This window comes from Pristis pectinata, chromosome 12, assembly GCF_009764475.1.
Source record: "Pristis pectinata isolate sPriPec2 chromosome 12, sPriPec2.1.pri, whole genome shotgun sequence".
NCBI classification, from domain to species: Eukaryota; Metazoa; Chordata; class Chondrichthyes; order Rhinopristiformes; family Pristidae; genus Pristis; species Pristis pectinata.
In genome coordinates, this window is record NC_067416.1 from 34,342,613 (window position 1) to 34,355,875 (window position 13,263).

Here is a 13,263-nt window from a genome sequence, read left to right on the forward strand (position 1 = left end):
CTGAGTGATTTGAGATCACAAGGTTTTGTAAAGTTGTATGACAAGTTTCGTTAATGGATCTGGAACATAGCCACATGGTGGTCTTCATTTCCAGTCTTCCCTGAGAATCACAGCTAGAATAACTGTAGGGCCATTGAGGTTTACTTCAGACAAACCCAATAGGAGAAAATCAGTCAGAATTCCCCTTCCTCATAAATTGGCTCATGATTGGTATTTAACAGATAGTTATGGTAATTATTCAAATAAGTAAGATGGAGATTAGCATTGTTTTGTAACATAGACTTCCAATTTTATGTTGCATTATATCTTTTTGGCACGGTCATTAATCTTTTTGTGTACTTTTCCCTCATGTTTATTTCAATTGTAGTTTAAGTAGGATACACTGTGTAACTTTCATTCCACAGAAACTTATTAAGATCTCCATTTCTTTATTTTTAGGCAATAACTTTATTAGCTTAGCATATGTTTAGATTTAAGTTTATGTTGATGCTTTTGTTACCTGTTTCTCACTTGTCAGGATCTAGTGTTTTTTCTAAACCATGGTACCACACATAAAGGTGTACAGACATTATAAAGCATCATTACTTTGTCAATTTTAGTCAAATGTTCTTGTGAAAACTAATTGCAGCTAATATATTGTTCACTGTGAATCTTTGTTTCATTTTGATCCCCTCTGAGGAATTTTGCAGGAGTAAAATTTGTATTTCCCAATAATTCTAGTGAGCTTATGTTTGTGAACTAACTGTGCTCAGTTTTCTTTCCATGGGTTTGTGTGTGGTGCATGAAAGTTGTAGGTGAAATGCTGTACAATTGTCTTGGTGATTATGGAATACAGTTTTCCTACATTCATCCACTGAAGCTACAGGCTGACTATCTTGTTACCCTGGCTAAGACATCATCCTTGAGCATTTAATTCTTCCACTGAAGTATAAGGGTTGCTCACAAAAACCTATCTCCTTAACAGGAGGGTGCTGGCCCTTACTTGATACGTTTCCCCTTCTCTCATTCCTAGCTTGTATTTTACATATGTAGATCTTATCCAAAGTGGCTGAGTTTGATCGTTGAGAATCTCTTTCACTGGATGGTTCACTTCTGCCAAATGTCATAAACCAGTGTGTTGTACCATTTTCCTCTTCAACACAAGGCACTTGTCTGAAGATGAAAAGAACATCTTAAATGTGACTGTTTTAATTTCCTTGTATAGATTTTTCTTTGAAGTGGTTCGTTGAGAATTTCTCTACTGAACAGTAATAATGGAGTCATGTAATGTGTATACAGCCAAATTGAGATCATCTGCAAGGCAGCATACTGTGTAACAGTTTATCTGTAATAAAACTCCAAATCTTGATGTGCTGCATTGTAGTGAATATTGAACAATTAGTAAAGCTGGTTTGGACCTTTTTGGGTATAGTAAATTGAGATATTTTGATGCAGTTGGAGGGAACTTCTGACAGTGAAGTCAACATATAGAGTTTTCTTTTTTGAGAGAATGTGGTGGTTTCTTAAAACACCCGCACAATACCAGATGTATGGGTGGGGGGAGTTTGGCCCTTTAAATCTTTCCCCTCTCATCTTAAACTCGTGCCATTTAATTTTAGACTCTCCTTGTGGAAGGAAAACTGATTATCTACCTTCTGTGCCCTTCATGATTTTATGAACCTCTAAGGTCACCCCTTGGCCTCCTTTGCTCCAGGGAAAACAGTCCCAGCCTATCCAGTCTCCCTTTATAACTTAAGCCCTTCAGTCCTAGCAACATCCTCGTGAATTTTTTTCTGAACCCTCTAGCTTAAACACATCTTTCCTCTCGCATAGTGACCAGAACTACGCACAACAATCCAAGTGCAGTTTCAGTAACATCTTGTACAACTGTAACATGATGTTCCAATTCCATACTCAATGCCTTGGCCGATAAAGGAAAGTATGCCAAGTGCTTTCTTCATCCTGTCTAACTGTGTTGCCACTTCCAAGAACTATTTGCTTGTACTCCTAGGTGTCTCTATTCTATAAAACTCCCAAGGCCTTGTCATTCACTGTGCATGTCCTGTCCTAGTTTAACTTCTCAATGCATCACTTTGCACTTGTTTGAGTTAAATTCCATCTGCAGTTTCATTACCTACTTTCCCAGTTGATCATGATTCTGTTGTAACCTTAGATGGCCGCCTTCACTGTCCACTTTACCAATTTTGGTATTATTTGCTAATCATGCCACCTACTTTTTCATCCAAATCATTAATGTATCTAACAAATAATGGGATCCAGCACTGATCCCTGAAGCACACCTTTAGTCACAAGCCTCCATCCTGGAAAGCGACTCTCTGCGACACCCTGACTCCTACCACCAAGCAAATTTTGTATCTGTTTGGCTAACTCACCATGGGTCACATGTAATCTAACCTTCCAGACCAGCCTACCATGTCAAAAGCCTTGCTATAGTCCATGTAGATGAGGTTTACCAGCCTGCCCTCATCAATCCTGTGTGGCTAAATTTAATTTTAGCCCATTCTGACTTCGGAGTTGGTGGGTGGTGATTCATGGCTGGAGATGTAGGGGAAACTAATCTCTTCGATTATACAAATATATTCTGTATTTTTCCATGTCTGTAGTACCTGTTTTGCATTTTGGTGGTTGACTAAATTAATTACTGTTGTAATTAATACAAAGAGGATTAGGTTGTTTGGCAACTTAGGACATTGGCTTGGGTTTTGGCACAAGCAGCATCTTGAACTCTTGGAAGCACTTGCAGGTAAGAATTGTTCCTTGTCCTCTTTTACATGAGGGAAAGCTCTGCATTACAAACAAGTTTGACTTTCTTCATTTGCAAATGTTACTTGACTGATTTTTGATATGTTTTGAAAGTGATGACTTAAAGTATTCATTGCTTCATGAGACCACTTGTTCCAATAATTGACCATCAGAAAAAGTTAAACTTGCAGTATATGCTACTCCTTTTCTACTTAAACCTCCCTGAGTCAGTTGACTAGGCTGTGTTGTATGCATTGCAATTGAACTTCAAACCCTATGCTCAATCCATAACCAACATTGTTCGCTCTTGCATTCGCAATATGGGCTTTGTCTGGATCCCATTGTAGCCAATTTCAATTAATTTTCAAGTTTTTTTTGCGGTCTGTTGCCCTCTAATCATTAACACGTGCAATCATGTGTAAATTTTTCTGCTTTCCCTCAATAATTTCCCAATTTACATTAGTTCCATATCTAGCAATGCATTCAATTCAGAATCCTCAGTTTCTATGCCTTGTATGGTTTCCTCAAATCTAGTACAACTCCATTTTAACAAAGAAGGAATATAACTGGACAGGCACTGAATTTGGCAGTGGCAAAGTCATTCCCAGCTTAATTGATCTTCCTCAAAACCTAAATTAGGAAAGATGTCCTTCAGAATGGTCCAGCAACAGCCTGACGTAGTTGTAATTGCAGAATCATACATTGGAAACGATATGTTGGACTCCTATCATAATTCTGGCTGTATCTTGTCCCTCTGGCAGGAGAGATCCACCAGAGCTTCCAATGCTATGGTATGCGGGTAGACTGGAGCAGCTTCTAGAGTCTTTGACATTGATTCCAGGCCACATCAATTCTCAAGGCATTGAGTAAACATGGACAAGGAAACCTGATTATCACTCCTTGTCGTCCCTCAGCTGATGAATCACAGTGCTGCTCATATTGAACAACATTTTGAAGTATTGGAAGTAACAATGGCTCAGAATGTATGTACTCTGGGTGGAAGAATGTCCTTTGGGAAGAGTGGCTTGGTAGCACTGCCACAGAACAATCTGACTGAACTCTGAAGGATGTAGCTGCCAGGCTGGTCTGTGGCAGGTGGCATGTGAGCCAACATGAGGCATAAACCCAATTCATCCTTGCCATTGTCTGTCAGATGGATGTTTCCATGATCTCACAGCCCTGTGGAGATCAAAGTCCCTTCACACCAAGTACATATTCCATTGTGTTGTATGGCACTTGAAAAGTTGCTAAATGGGATGGACTTGGACAGATCTGGTAGTTGAAAACTGGGCATCTCTGAGATGCTAGGCAATCAGCAGCAACAGATACATATACCTGCACAACCTGTAACCCCCATGGCTTAGCATATCCCTCCCTCTACTGTTATTATCAAGCCAGTGGATCAACCCTTCATTTGATCAGTTTCATTGAGGAATGCAGGGAGCACATCAGGCATGCCTTTTCTTTTTTTTTAAAAAAAAGTGCCAGTCAAATGAAGCTGCAGCACAGAATGATGACGTAAACAGCATGCAAGAGATGAAGCTAAATGATCTCCCAAACACTGGATAGGATCCAAGCTCTGCAGTCATACCACAACTAGTTGTGAATGATAGTGGGCAATCAAGCAACTAATCAGGAGTTACTAACAGCATTGGGAGTACTTTCATGTGAAAGATTGAAGCAGTCAAAGAATATGGTGAATGACCACCTTGAAGGCAGTTGGATGGGCAATAAATGCTGGGCTTGCCAACAATGGCAGATCCCCTCCAGAAGGTGTTGGGGGAAGCAACTTGTTAATCGAGTTAATCAAAAATGTAATATCTATTAATCAATGACCAGATTAAACCTTTAATATCTACTAGCTTGCACGTTTGATGGCTCACCAGTGGATCCCTGGTTTCACATAGAGATTGGGACAAAAAGTCATGCAATGAGTTGTACCTTTTTTAAATAATCCCGCTTGCTGATCAGAGTGTTATTAATCCATATTGAGTTCCTGTAAATAAGCTATTTCAGCTGAAGGATGTTGCTTCATAATGAACCAAGGAAACGAGAAGTAAAAACAATGTTAAAACTGAAAATGATTTTGCAATTTTGTCACTAGCCTGTTTAAAGAATTGCAAGTTAACTTCGGGTTAAAAGTTGGCTTAGTATTTGCAATCTACTTGCAAAATAGCTCTCCATTTAATAGTAAGGTTTTGTATTTTTTTATTAGGCAACATACATTTAAAGTGCCACTGAAGTTACAACAGCCTCTTGCATTTGGTAGTAAATTTTGTTGGAAATATTCTGCAAAAAAACTTAATTTGATCGTAATGAATTGGGAAGATTTGTATTGAAAGGCAAAATAGCATTATTTTGGACTAGTCTGAGACACTTGAGCAAAAGTTCATTAAATCTGCTGTGTTGTTTCCTAATGTTGGAGACATTTATGCCATTGGAGCTGAATAAATAACCTTGAAACTTGGTTCATATACTTAAAACAAAAATGAAAACTACTTGACATGAGATTTTCAGTCAAGCTCTGCTACACTTTCACCAGGCAAGTAAGGAAGAGAAAATGTGAGATTATGCTGCTAGCCACATTCATGAGGTTAATTTTGAGAACAGTTATAGGCGTTTCATTCTCATTCTGTTGTAGCTGCCACTTAACTGTTTTAGTTGAACTAAGTGACTCCAGACTTAAAACTTGGAAGTGTATTTGTGGCTTTGATATTCATGTACTCAAATGTACTTTAGAGGTTGGGAGAGCTGAGAAGAGTGGATTGATAAGTGAACAATGTGCTATCATCAGTTGAGAATACTAAGAGGATTAGATTGACCAAATGGATAATAAAGAATATTTTGAGTTCTTGAAAGACTTGAGGCTGAATATATATTAAAAAAAAATTAACTGTCTCAAAAGACAGTAACTTTGATTTCAAAAGGTACCAAATCTGATGAAATTTATTTTGAAATGGGAAAAACTGCCCTTTTAAGAACATTGCTGAACACAAGTGAAGACAAAGCCATTTCTGTATGTGATGGCTAATTTTTTTGGTATTATTGTAGAGAAGCAGTGGTTTTAACAATGTCAAAGCAATATTAAATGAAGTTCTGGACAGCATGTTCTGCTTCAAAAGGTTTTGAAAGGATGTAAAATGCAAAGGAGCAGTAGTGATCATCCAACAACTTTGTTTCCAAGTAGGTTTGGCACTGTGCCTCACAGACATGAAAATAAAGACACATTACCATAAAGGAGTACTGGCATCATCCAAGTTTGTTTGCTTTGCCAAAATAGAAAGCCTGTCCAAGCTACTTAAAAATAAAACATTTAATAGTCTGTTCACTCTAAATACAAAATATCTATCTTGATATAGCTAGACAGTAAAAGAGAAGCTGCTAGTTTATTGGTATACTTGTCAATCAAGCAGACTTCAGATGCAAATAAAGAGCAATAGTTGTAGAACATCCCATAGAGGAGCAGACATTTGGTGCTGGATGTTATCTTGTTTCAGATGGATGGCACGATATCCTTACTGGGGTTGAGGATATCACTGAGCAGCTGCATAGGAAGAGAATCAGAGTTGGATTTGGAATCAGATTTATTATCTTCGATGTGAAATTTGTTGTTTTGCGGCAGCATTGCAAAGATAAAATCACTCAATTACAAAGTGCAGACAAAGAGGAGTAACAAGCTAGTGTTTGTGGACCATTCAGAAATCTGATGGCAGAGGAAGAAGCTGTTTCTGAATCATTTGAGTGTGGGTCTTCAGGCTTCTATACCTCCTTCCCAATGGTGTAGTAAGAAGATGAAGGTCCTTGGTGATGGTTGCCACTGCGTTGAGGCACTGTCTCTTGATGTCCTTGATGGTGGACCACGGGAGGTTTTGGTCTGTACAGAAACCAATAACACAAGTGGAAAATGGGATGAGTCATGCAGTCCTATGTACTAGTGAGTACAGAATTTTTACAAATAAGCATTCGGCTGGGGATAGCACAGGAAATCTTAGATTTGTGGGCCATTACTGGTTTTGTTGGAGGTGAAGCCTATTCACCAGGGTTGGGACAATACCTTTACAGGCAATCTTGACTGTTGGGGAGGGGTTAATCTAGTTTGGCAGCAGGATGGGGAGCTGAGCAAAAATTGAGAAAAGCGGATCTGAGAAAGCAAGGCAAAAATTGAGTTTGGAAGGCAGGGAAAATGTTTGGGGAAACATTGATTTTAAAAAAGGAGTCTGCTTACACTTAAAGGTATACATTAAAAGCAAGAAGTAGGCAGATGAGATGAAAGCACATGAACACATGATTTTAATTGTCATGGAATTGTGCCTTAAAGGGGCAAGAAATGGAGATCAACATTCCTGGTTACAGGATTTTCAGATAAGAGGATGGGTGTGGTATTGGTTCAAGAAGAAAAATCACAGCTTTTAGACTGACTACATTGGAAAGATTATACAATGAGATAATCTGGGTTGAAGCAAGGAAATAAGGACCAGTCTCTCAATTGGAAATGTCTCACAGACAGCCCAAGGGTAAACTAAAGAGCAGATTTGCAGGGATTTCAGACATGTTTAAAAATATTAGAATAGAAATAATGGGCTAATTACTCAAATGTTAACTGAGGTGCCATCAGTGCAAAAGGTATAGAGGGCACAGGATTACTCAAATGCACTTGAGAATGTATTTAGCAAGCCCAACATGGAAGGGGAGGTACAATTCTGGATTTGGTTTTGGAGGGAAAAGGATTAGTCTGATGGAAGTATTATCAGTGAAAGAATTTGTGATTCTATAAGATATTAGAAATGGGAAAAGATGGGGGTAATTACAAACTGGGATACTTTTAATAGACAAATTTTTTAGCAAAAGTAAACTAGAACCAACAAGTTGACAGTGAATTAGTCTCAGCAAAGGAAGTCATACAGGAACGAAATCAAAGGTTCGGGATAAATAACTTTGGTTGCATATCATTATCAGGGACTAAGGAGCCCGACCAGCTCCTTAATTGGTATTGTGTCAATTTTTGTTGCAAGTGAAGTAAATCTTGGGGTATCTTACTACTTTAAAGGTGCAGTTTAAATGTAAGTTTTAGCTAATTTCTAAAGCATTGTAACTAAATACTCTGTACCTTGCCATTTAACCCACAAGTCTCTGGGTTCTGTCCCTTCTAGAAGCTTGCTGTTAATGCAGCCTGACTTCAATGCAGCACTCCCTCAGTATTGCAGTGTTGGAGGAGCTGAATTTTGAATGAAGTTAAAGCCCTTTGGGCAAATGCATAAGATCTATAAGCACAATCTGAAAACAGCCAGGCAAATTCTCCTGGTGCCCTGGCTAATTATCTCTTGGCCAACATCCTAAAATAGATTATCTGGTCATTCATCTAGTTGTTGTTTATGCAAGTTTGCTGTGTACAAATTAGCTGCTGCCTCATTGCAGTAATGATTCCATTTCAAAAGTAGTTCATTGACTGTGACGTGTTTTGGGAGATCCTGTGATTGAAAATTGTCCATTTGTTTAAATTTTTGATCATCAAAAAAATAAACCTTGGGTTGTGGCTACTTAAACACCCTGAACATGAGAATACCTTGGTGACATTTGTATGCTTTGATATTTTTCTTCTATTCATTTTATGTATCACACTTCTCCCAGATTGAGGTGAAAACTTGCTCTAGAGTAGAAAACTTCCTGGAGTAGAAATTGTCATGGTGTTAAAATTGGATGATGTAAGATCCTACCTAAAAGATCAACTTCAAAAACAAAAAAAAATTGCGACTAGGTTGCAGACAAGGTGGATAAAATTGTGGAAGAGTAATAATAGTATCAATAGTGGTGATTTTGCCAAAGACAATAAATGTTCCTTTCTAGGGGAAAAACTGTTTCATCCTACTTTTTAGGAGCATGTTATACCTGCTGATTTTTTTCCCCTCCTCTTTTTGAGAACCAGCTGCTGTCCTGCTTCACCAATTTCTTCAAGAAGGCAGAGGAGAGAGCAGTGTCACTTGGTGGTAAGGGTGAGGGTAGGCAGCTTCATTCCCTCTCCTTCCACACCCCAACACAACATTATCCAGACCCAGGAGCCGATCCAGCCACTGACAGCTCTTTGCCACAGGGCAAACTGACTACCTGAAATCCTCACAGACCATCAACCCACCATTTTCCTTGCTCCCTGACAGTTCATGTGACCAGCACAGGCTGGCACAAGTAGGTCCAAAGGTTGTACTGCATTATGGCAGATGCAGAACCTTTTGCACTATTTGAAAGAATTTGGCTATACTATTATACATTTATTCAACTTTCATTTTGGTCTGAATTGCAGCAACTAGACATTTCTGGGTGACTAAGGAAATGACCTGGCCAAACATGTATTTGGTTGGTAAGTTTTCTAAGGGATAAGCAGATATTTGGCAAATTTCCGATATCAGTTGGTGTATGGAAGGATTGATGTTGGAAGAGAAGCTAATTAGTCCAGTAACAATAGGACAATTTTTAAAAAATTTCATGACTGCTTTGAATTAGTATTTTAGAGTTGGTCACCCCAGCAAAGGCAGTTTCTTGTTTGTTTTCAAATGCAATTGTACAATTTTTGGAGGAAATTTTTGTTGAAGGATTGGATTTAATTATTGAGTACTGTTTTTTGCAGTTCATACACTTGAAAGCAGGTCTTGTGAATTTCACGTCAGCAATAGTAATTTGCATATTTGTCTAACTTCATTTGTATATGAGTTAACAATTTGCTTTGCTTCTCCTTTATGTAAAATGTATTGTAAGATGTTGACGTTGACTTGGATTTTGCTTAATGATATTTGCTGCTTGTATTCCCCGAGGACTTGAACTTGCAAGAGGTGGTCAGTTTGGATCTTGCAGTCAAGAAGGTTCTGGAACTAAGTGAACCTCAATGCAGTTGGTGATATCTGGGAATCTATGATAAGTTGCCAAATCCTATCCCTTATTTGTTAAGGCTAAATGGTTTTTGTGCTTCTGAATATTCTTGAAATTTGTAATCTTTTATTTGTTGTGATATGTGTAGCACTGGCAGGGCTAGCATTTATTTACCACACTTCCATTGTCTTTGAGAAGATGGTATGGGCCACTGCCTTGAACTTGTATAGTTCTTTGAGTGAAGAAACTTCCCAGAGCCACAGGGTGGTTGTCTTTCCAAATCAGGATAGTGTGCAAGTTGGAGGAGAACAGGTGGTATTTCTGTGTTCTTCTTGGGGTGAGAGGTCTTTGGGGGAGGGGGGGGCAGTGCCTAAGTGAGTAACAGCAATGCATTTTGTAGCTGGAATACAATTGTGCACAAGTGGTGGAGGGAACAAATGTTTAGGGTAGTTGATGGGTGACTGGCAACCCACCTAATGCACCCCGTTAAGCTTAAGTTGTTGAAGCTGCATGCTTCCAAGCAAGTGGAAACTATACCATTATACTCCTGCTTTGTGACTTTTAGGTGCTTGAAAAGTTCTGGGTGTCAAGAGATAGAGACTTCCCATAAGATAGTGAGCGCTTGTACTTTTTATAGCTATAGTACTTGTGGCAAGTCTGGCAGAGTTTCCAGTTAATCATGGCATCAGAAAGGTCGGTGATTTTGTGATTTTGTGAAAATGATGCCAATGAGGGCAAGTAGTTAGATGTTGCATTTGCCTAGTACATTTGTGGCACAAATGTCACATGCCCTTTTATTAGCCATTCCCTGAGTAAAACTTATTTTAAAAAAAGCTTAAAACCTTGGCTTTATTTTTAATACTTTAAGTGGTGTGGGTGATTTTTTTTTTAATAAACATTAATAAATAAAAACATTCAAGGAAGTGAAAAAGGGAAGTGTAACATTTTAACCTTATGGATCCTGAATTAAATTTAAAATTCTCATATTAAGTGTGGTGAAATCTCAGCAAGGTCCAGCTCTACTGTTGAACTTAATGTGGACTCCTGCTGAAGAGTGAAGCTAGGATGTGCTTTGCAGGAGAGTGCTGAACTTTCCAGCACTTGAGTAGGTAAATGCCATGAGCTGCTAGCGAAATTCTGATCCATGAATTCCGTTACTGTATCTATCTTCCACTGACTACCAAAGTTAAATTTTGTTCATGGGTTGTATAGATGGGTTTTGTATACCATTATAAAACAATGGATTGAGGATGATATCAAAAAATCATAATGTTAAAATTGTTTGAAAAGGTAGATATGGTGAATCTCTGGAATAGAGAATGAAAGCATCTTATTTACAACCAGGATATTCAGGAAAGATGAGAACTAGTGTAGTACATATTTGGAACTTTTTACTTCATGCTCTGAGAATATTGGAATTTTCAAAGGTATCAGAGGACTTAGAACCAAGGATGGTATATTAAGTTCTGCAATTAGTAAGGTGATACCAAGTGGATATTTTCCTCCCAGTGAAGTTATCTAGAATTAATGGGCACAGATTCAAGCTATGAAGTGTCACCCATTTAAAACGCAGGTGAGGAGAAGTTTCCAAGGGTTGGGAGTTCTTGTCATTCTCTAACCTTCAGAAGTAGAATCTTTTGAATATGTTCAAGGTGGAGATGAACAGACATTTAAACTACAAGAGTGTGGGGTGGGGGAAATGATCTTGGGGCCAAGAATGGATCAGCTATTCTCATTGAATAGAGGAGCAGGTATGAGGGATCAATTGGTCAATTGCTCCTGTTTTTACATTCTTGGTTTGCAGTTAGTCTGAAACAGTCTAACTATGGCTATTCTGTGATTTTGTTTTTACAAAAAGGTTGAATGAAATTTAAGCTGTAAAATGTGTTTTAACTTCTGATTTATTTCATACGAGCTCCTTAACTCCAATTTTGGCTTCCATATTTTTATCCAATGCTTTCGTCAGCATTGTGGTCACTCAAGGATGAGACCTTCTTGGTGTATGATATTCAGACTACTTTAGCTCCAAAAAGCATGTTTTCAGAATTGTTTTGGGGATTCTACTGGGATGTGGGAGAGCTGTGGGAACTGGCAGAGAGACCAGTGATGTCAGAATTTCCTTGAGTCTGATACCTGGTTTGACTGAATTGGTTGTTTGCTTGTATTTAAGTTTTCTGCTTTTTTTTTAATGAGCATGATTTTCCAGAGCATAATGTTCCTGAACTCTGGCCAGCATCTGAAATTTTTCATGTCAGTGTTGGTGATCCTATGAACTAACGAGGGTTGAGACTGGATTTTGCTATAAATGACCTTTACCTTCCCATTCCCCTCACACCCCTCCATTCTCTTTGCTTCAATATCCTGCAAGTTCTCATGAGTTTTTTTGCCTAAATAATTCATCATGTTCCAGGACAATAGAAGTAATCAAAATTTTGTTCTGTCAATATTGGTACCTTGAGTGGGATCCTTGATGTCTTGGTTTAGATGACCATTCCTATCCTTAAAGATGCTTTGCTCTTTTTATGCATATTGTCAAAAGATTAGTTTGAAGAGCTGTAAGTACTGCAACATCCTTTGTGTGAATTGTCTTGCAAAGACCAAATGAAGAGGCAGTCTTAAGCATGGAGCCTAATCAGATATAGGGACAGCAAGAAACGATGAGGTGGATGCACATGAAGCCAAAATAGTTTTGTGTTAGGGCTAGTTGATGAAAGTGGAAGGGGTGTATTTTACCCAAGGAATTTCATTTTTTTAAAAAAACCAAAGTGGATAGGTTGGGACATTCAGCAGAAAAGTTTGGAATGTAATTGAATATGCCTTTCTCCAAGACCAAGATGCATAAATCTATGATGTGTGGAAGGGATCATAGTGAGCCTCATCAGTGATAGAATACTGTACATGCCCATCCTTAATTGTCACTGAAGAATCAACAATGACTAATTGAATGTTTATGCAGAAGTAGAGGCTTAGGACAACAAAGAATTGAAAGATGGGCAAGTGAAGCTAAGAGGAAATTTGAAATTGGCAAGAATAAGAAATTTTAATTTGCAGAAGAAAGGATCTGATTTTAAAAATTTGAGGTAGGGTTGCATATCAACCAAAATTTAGTGTTCATTACATGGGTTTTTGGCATTTTCTCAGGATTTGCAAGTTGAATTTTATAGTTATACTTATGAAAGCCATACATGTGTACATCACCCTGTGAAGTGTGGTGCTCTAGTTAGGTTTTGAGTGTCAAGTAACTATTGCAGTTTTCAAATTTTAGGAAGAATGATGTTATTTAATACATCCAAAGCATTATTCTGGTTAAATCTGTTTGGGCTGATTATACATCTGTACTGATCAACACTTTTGTGTTTAGAATTGTTAAAGGAGGAAATCTCATTAAATGCTGCAGTGACCTCATGGAATCATGTCATGACTATTGCAAGTTAGTAAAATTTACAAAGTCAGATTTGCATTGGGAGTTTAAATCAGCTTTCACTTTTTTCCTTAACATCAGTTCTGTTATGTAACAGGATTAAAGCTCTGTCTAAAGCTTTTGGCTTCTAGAATTTTTATGGGTGGGAGAAAAGCCAATGATGTTGGGGGTGGGGGGGAGGGTGAAATTGTAGAAATCAGGATGAAAATTTTTTGACAATGGAGATCCATTGATCTGGAAGA

The 13,263-nt window shown here is 38.1% G+C and overlaps 1 protein-coding gene across 13 annotated transcripts in view; it reads left to right on the forward strand.

Annotated features, from left to right (window-relative positions):
• Positions 1 to 13,263, forward strand: part of sgms1b (sphingomyelin synthase 1b) — a 92,783-nt gene that overhangs the window by 16,584 nt on the left and 62,936 nt on the right. The window lies entirely within an intron of this gene.